This window comes from Vicugna pacos, chromosome 31, assembly GCF_048564905.1.
Source record: "Vicugna pacos chromosome 31, VicPac4, whole genome shotgun sequence".
Lineage (NCBI taxonomy): Eukaryota > Metazoa > Chordata > Mammalia > Artiodactyla > Camelidae > Vicugna > Vicugna pacos.
The window spans coordinates 17,449,980-17,457,353 of record NC_133017.1 but is presented as its reverse complement, the minus strand read 5'-3'; positions in this window follow the sequence as shown (position 1 = coordinate 17,457,353).

Below are 7,374 nucleotides of genomic sequence, written 5' to 3'. Positions count from 1 at the left end.
AATTTATTTGCAAAATAAATCTGGTTAATTCATCACAGGCTCTTAAATTGGCTGTGTTGGAACTTTTCATAAGGAATCTCAGGTTGAACTTTTTAAAAAGCTCTCAAGGCCAGGAAAGCCGTACCAAGGGCATGTCATAGATTCTGCCTATGATATCGATAGATTTAGGTCAATTCCTCTCTTCTCGAGGACCCCAGAATACCTCAAGTTCCCCCAAATACCTTGAGATTCCTGTATCTGTTCGGAGGTAGCCCTCCTTATCTACCTGAGAAAGCTGCTGGGAACCTAAGTTTCCAAATTCTGAAGGGATCGGATAAAGAGAAGAGATAAATGTTTCAATTCTGCTTCCAGAGGTGAAAAGATTTGCTTCCATCTGGAAAACACAGATTAAAATCCAGTAATATTTTAGACAAAAACCAAAAATTATAACCATACTCATAAGTTCACTGAGTCCTATGTGACTAATCCTTGACCTTAATTAATCTTCTGTTAACGGGATTATGAAGCCATCAAGTTTTCCATTAGATTTCCTTAATTTCTTACCCAGTTCAGCAGTGAAACTTATCAGAAACCTTTCTATGTATCTTCTTGAAAATGAAGCATTTTTACAAAAACATCAGGGTAATATAGTAACTGTCTATAAATGACAAGACTTAAAAAGTCAAGGTTAAAAACCTGATTACAATGCAACTGACACACTTGGTTACTGCTGTGATACACAATTTAAGATAATGACTAGAATTAGAACATACCAGAATTTTAGGGGTTCCATATAATTTCTAGAATATCTATATTAATAAAGTTTACCCACATGATGCACCCTAAGAAGTTCTGTGGGGTTTTTTATTTTAATTTTTTTATTTTGGGGAGGAGGTACTGGATGGAATCTAGGACCTTGTGCGTGCTAAGCATGAGCTCCACCACTTGAGCTATGCCTTCCCCACAACAACCTAAGAAGTATTATCAGCAGTCATTTGAAATGCTTCCCATGTAATTTAACATACCAAGTAAGTCTAGTTTAATATTCCTCTCTCTGAGATGGAGAAAAATCAAATATTTTGAGGTGTTCCAGGGACCCTTTGGACCTAAAAGTTAGCTAAAGGTCAAATAAGCTTCATTTAGAATTTGATCTTCGGAAATTTTGCCAATTTCCAAAAACTTCCGAACACTTGGTCAAATAAGATCAATCATAGGTCACTGAAACAATATCCATTCACTTAACCAAAGTGACAATAAAAGATCTCAAAGGTTCTAATAAATCACTTACAGGCAAAGCAGCTCACACAATCTAGTACTAAAAGTAGCTCAATACTTAAAGAAAACTGCCTTCTTAGAAAACTAAATTCAGGCTTTGGTACCACTTTACCTTTAAAATTCATTTTCCTAATTGAAGTCAACCTTATCTTAGCCAAGCCTGACCACGTACAAAACTTCCTGTGTTCCTTTTCCGCAAACCTTCCATAACTTTCTCCAGCCACATTACTCTATCCCTCACTTTCTTTTCCATTCAGAAACAACCAGCTCGAGGACAAAACTGCCTTTTTCCTTTAACAAAATGCATTCCCTTTCCTCATGCCTTCTTTTACTGAAAACATGCTTCCCATTTTCCTTGCATACTGCAATGTCTCCCTTATAATTCTTAACCTTACATCCTTAATCTATAGCAAAAACCAAGAAGTAACTGAACTGTTTATCATACCAGCATTTCCTGATTGGAAAACTTATGCAAGATATGTGTTTAATAAACCCAAACATCTTTAGTTTCTCTCTCATAAGAAGACAAAAGTAGGTAGACAGGTCTGCCCAGCAATTAATGTTCCAGTATTTTATCCTATTCGAAATGACACGGATAGTGAACAAATTCTTGTCATTTAACTTAGTTTAGTTTCAGATTACCAAAATCTGGAGTTTATTATCCTTAAAGCAGACATTCCCCAAACACAGTTATTCTTAGAGTTTACCTAAAAGCTTTTATCTCATTTACCTTAAAAAGTTTCATATATTGTTATTTTTCTTGCTAACAAACTTTGTAACAGGAATAAGGTCTCACTTGGTTTTGTCGACTAAAATAAATGTGCAGCCTAAAAGTTGAGAGTTACATTTTATTTGGCGGGAGGACTGGAGCCGGGATGACAGCCTCTCAGATGCTCTGAGGGACTGCTCCCTAGAGGTAGGGGAGGAGCTAGGATATATAGGAGCTTTACAACAAAGCCAGGTAGTTGGAACAATAAAAGATCACTTGTTACCTAAAGAAAACCAGGCATCTCAAGTTCAAGAATTTAGTGCTTTTCTATATATGGGAGAAAGCAAACATTTGGGCTCATTGTATTCATTCCTTTGACAAGCATCTAGCTATCCAGGGCGTTTTATTTTGTCCTTTATTATTCTGAGTCTGCTCAGACTGCACCATTGTGAGTGGCTGCAGAGGCTGGGGCGCAGGCTTGTCTTCACTGTCGGGGGTGGCAGCAGTGGCTGATGACTCGATGGCTTCAGCATTCTTTGTTTACTGATACGGTTTGCAGTATTTTTCATTCAGTTTCTAGTAAACTTAGGTTAAATAAAAGTATTATATTTAATGTTGATGACTCTAAAGACATGTCTGTATTAATCAAGCCAACAAGCTTAAGCTAGCTTCAATACCAGATATCCATTCAGTACCGAATATTTCCCAGATCATATGAACCGAGAATTCATTTTGGCCAGTTTCTTTTATTTTTCTGAGTATTTATATAAGCACTTAATTTCTTTAAAGCCAATTAAATAGAGCTTTTTTACAAATTAATTTTGGCAATATGACACATCTACAACACGCAACCAGAGATAAGCACAAACTAGACACAGACACAGACACAGAGACCTCATAGTTCTCATTCCAAAACTTCAGCCAGGAATCAGGTGCAACAATATAAAACCCACCAGTCACAAAAGAGGCTGGATTCAGATTGGTGGGTTTCCAAGGTCGCCTGTCGAGATGGCTAAACCCTTTTACTTTTATTTATGGAGAAGACAAAAGATTTCTATTTGCCCTTGACAAGTCAAGTTCCATATTACCTAAGCACTTTCCTAAAATTTACATTTTGAAAAGATGGTGGAGATAAGGGTTCCTGGAGAAAACCAGGTACAGTATTTGCATCTCTGTCACAGGAGAAGAAACGCAAATTCCTTGTAGAATGACTTTGTTCCCTTAAGGCCAGAAAAAAAATTTTTTTTCCCAATACTTACAAGCCTCTTAAGAAATAGGGGAAGTTTGGGGCATGGTAAAGGGATTGGTGGGGTTTGGATTATTTCTGGAGCCACACCTCTGGTCTTGTAAAGACTAGACTTGTAAAGCAAGGACGGTTGCTTTTAATTCCTCAAAGAATTGGGCAGCAACCTCAGTGATATAAAGGACTGACAGGGTTACCAATGCACCTATGCTGAGATGTGTTACTTTCCCTTATTTAGCTTAGAGGAGAAGCCCCTCCAAAAATTCCTATCAGGCTCCTAATATCAGCTATGCTCAGTTTGGTCAGACTGTGGCCTTCTATCTTGGTAATCCTTTTACAAACACATTTGAGGATCCTCCCTGGGTTTAAAAAATTCTCTAACTATGGCCAGTTCAGCCTTTGATCTCAACTCACCTGCAGCCTCAGGTGATCCCATTTCTAAAGGTGACCATTTAATAGTGTCTTCAGAGTGGAAAGACAATTCAGACAGAAGATTACTAGAACACAGCTTAATAAGAACAAACAACCCAATCCAAAAATGGGCAGAGGACCTAAACAAGCAATTCTCCAATAAAGACATACAAATGGCCAACAGGCACATGAAAAAATGCTCAATATCACTCATTATCAGAGAAATACAAATCAAAACTACAATGAGGTATCACTTCACACCAGTCAGAATGGCCATCATTCAAATGCTGGAGAGGGTGTGGAGAAGAGGGAACCCTTCCACACTGCTGGTGGGAATGTAGTTTGATGCAGCCACTATGGAGAACAGTATGGAGATTCCTCAATAGACTTACCGTACGATCCAGCAATCCCACTCCTGGGCATATATCCAGAGGGAACTCTAATTCAAACAGATACATGCACCCCAGTGTTCATAGCTGCACTATTTACAATAGCCAAGACATGGAAACAACCTAAATGTCCATTGACAGATGACTGGATAAAGAAGAGGTGGTATATTTATACAATGGAATACTGCTCAGCCATAAAAATAGAATAAAACAATGCCATTTGCAGCAACATGGATCGATCTCAAGATTGTCATTCTAAGTGAAATAAGCCAGAAAGAGAAAGAAAAATACCATATGATATCACTTAATATGTGAATTCTAAAAAAAAAAAAAAAAAGACAAATGAACTTATTTACAAAACAGAAACAAACTCACAAACATAGAAAACAAACATGGTTACGGCAGGGCAGAATGGGGTGGGAAGGGATAAATTGGGAGTTCAAGATTTACAGATACGAACTACTATATATAAAATAGATAAACAAGTTCATACTGTATAGCACAGGGAACTAGATTCAATACCTTGTAGTAACTTATGGTGAAAAAGAATATGAAAACCAATATATGTATGTTCCTGTATGACTGAAGCATTGTGCTGTACACCAGAAATTGACATAACATTGTAAACTGACTGTACTTTAATAAAAATATATATATACAAAAAAATTTCCAGTTTAAAAAAAAAGAAAGGAGCAAAAGTCAAAGTTTTAGGTACTTTTATATCATTAATCTTTTATTAGCCTTCTACAACAAATCCTTCAATGAGGCTATTTTGGAATTTTGAAACCTTTTGGAACTTCCGCATACCAGTTAAAACAGGTACAATAGCTTAAGATGAAAGGTCTCTAAAATGTGAACAATTTAGAAGTTTCTCCAATTCAAAGGATCCAGGGAGCTAGCCCTACAAGTTTCCTTGCTAATCTCATTTTAGAAAAAACACTTACCACTGTCGTTCCCAGTGAAGCCTGCAGGCACAGATCCAGGAGACTGTTGGCTTTAACTGCGCGCTTAGAATTGTTCTGGAGTGCCAAAAGAACCCCAACTTGGCCATTCCAGGATCCAATTTTAGTTCCCAGTTAAGCACTTGCAAGCATACATAAACTCAGCTACTATTCCCATAGGTGGCTGTTTGCATGGGAGCTGTTTGGCCTTTGAGGCACAATTTCCCAGAATTAATTTTGTAGCTTAATTCAGATGAGATATGAGATAAGGTCTGAAGAACTTTCCAAGGACAGGGTGGTGCACTGCATGTGTGCTGCTTCTGAGTCTACCTCCCCAAGGAGCTACCCTTGGATGGGTTTGTTCTCTTTCACAAGGCTCAGTTTCTCCCTGTGACTGTCTAAAACCACCATGGATGCTCAGAGCACTAGGTTATCAGCCTCTGTTGCATCCCCTGGACAAGCAGTATTTACTTAATGGCTTTAGTGGGTCTCCTTTATTCTTCTGAGATGAATAATTCAGTCTCTCATTTCACTAGCAAAAGTTTCATTCAGACTATATATCAACTCATTTAAAAAAAAATTTAAGCCAAATTTAACAAAAACCCAGCCACCTATATTTTCCTGGGCCTCTCACTCAGAATCCATAGGTCCTGCCTAGGAAATGTACTGGTGCCGCTTAAGACTCCAAGTCTTAAATGAAATAGCTTGAATAAAATTTTGAGGATCATCACTCAAAAAATGAGATCTAGATATCAGGAGAACTCACCAGCACACCTGAGAAGTACCAAGTAGCTGGTGGGGCTCAGTGAGCCCATGCCGGAACTGAGCACAGGTTCTGGGTAGACTCCAGATGCCCCTGGTGAGCATCTCTGATACCGTGCCAGCTATGCCATGCATGTTGATGAAAAATTAATCAGTTGATTCAAGAAAGAAATGGAAAATTTTATCCAAACCAAATGAGAATTATAACTCGGGAATAGCATCTCACAAAGCTCCAAGAACTGTTTCACCTGTTAGAAGTCAAAACACAGTTATATGTCTTTTGAGACACAGGGCTTTACATTAAATGACGTATTATTGACAGTTCACAAAATCCAGATCTGAGTGTCATCATGACCCCTTACAAGATCAGAAAGGAATGTAATCTTTAAGGAGTCGTCTTGCTGATGTTGGGAGAATGTTGCTCTTTATGGCTGAGCAGGTAATTCTGCTGATGGGGGGCTGGTTGATGCATAATGCAGATACACAATGCATGGGAGGGGGCGGGCGGAGGAGGCCAAAGGGGAGGCAACATTTTTTGTTTAGATGTTTTTTGTCTTGCTATAAAATATGAATTTCATTAATTTCATTTCACATTTCTTTTATAAAGACACTAATCCCGTTCATGAGGGCTCCACCTTCATGACCTAATCCCCTTTCAAAGCCCCCACTTCCAAATACCATCACACGGGGAATTAGGCTTCAACATGTATAGTGCGACACAAACTTTCAATCCATAGCTACTTATAAAATGATGTTTACTATAGTTTCCTTGTTAGATGCAGACACCCTTTCTTATATTAAGGAAGTTCTTCTCTATTGCCAGGTTTCTAAACATCTTGAAGAGATACTGGATTTTATCAAAAATTTGTATTCCATCTTGATTGTTCTTCATGGTGTTAATATGGTGATTACATTGTTCTTCATTACATATTGGTTTTGTTTTTTATTTTGGGGGGAGGGAGGTAATTTTTTAATGGAGGTACTGGGGATTGAGCCCAGGACCTCACGCATGCTAAGCATCCACTCTACCACTGAGCTATACCCTCACCCACAACATTGTTCTTTAAATGTTAAATCAACTCAGACTTCCTGAAATAGACCCAGCTTGGTCTTGATGAAGTTTTACCTTTTCATGTTACGGATTTTGGCTAATATTTTATTTGGGATTTTTCATGTGTTCATGAAGAAGACTGGGTATCTGTAGGATCTGCAGTAATTTTCCCTTTTAATTTATGACGTCTTTTTTGCTCTCTAGATGAGTCTTGCTAGGGGCTTATCAATTTTATTCGTATATTCAAAGACCCAGCTTTTGGCATTGTTGGTCCTATTATTGTATTTCTCTTTTCTACGATAGGTTTTGTTTTAAAATTTTTGCTCATTTATTTCTTCCTATTGGAAAGGGGGGGGGGTCTTACTTTTTGTTTTTCCTAGATTCTTAGCTCACCGGTTTTTCAGCCCTTCTTTTCTAATGAAGCATTTAAGACTATAAATCTCTGGAAGCACAACTGTAGCTCCATGCCATGAGTTTTTACATATAGTATTTTCATTATTATTTAAATATCTTTTCTAATTTTATTTTGATCAACAAATTGAAGAAGATTACGTAGGTATCAGGAGGCATGAAAGAAGAGCCTTAAACAACTGCTTATCACCTCCATTTTACAG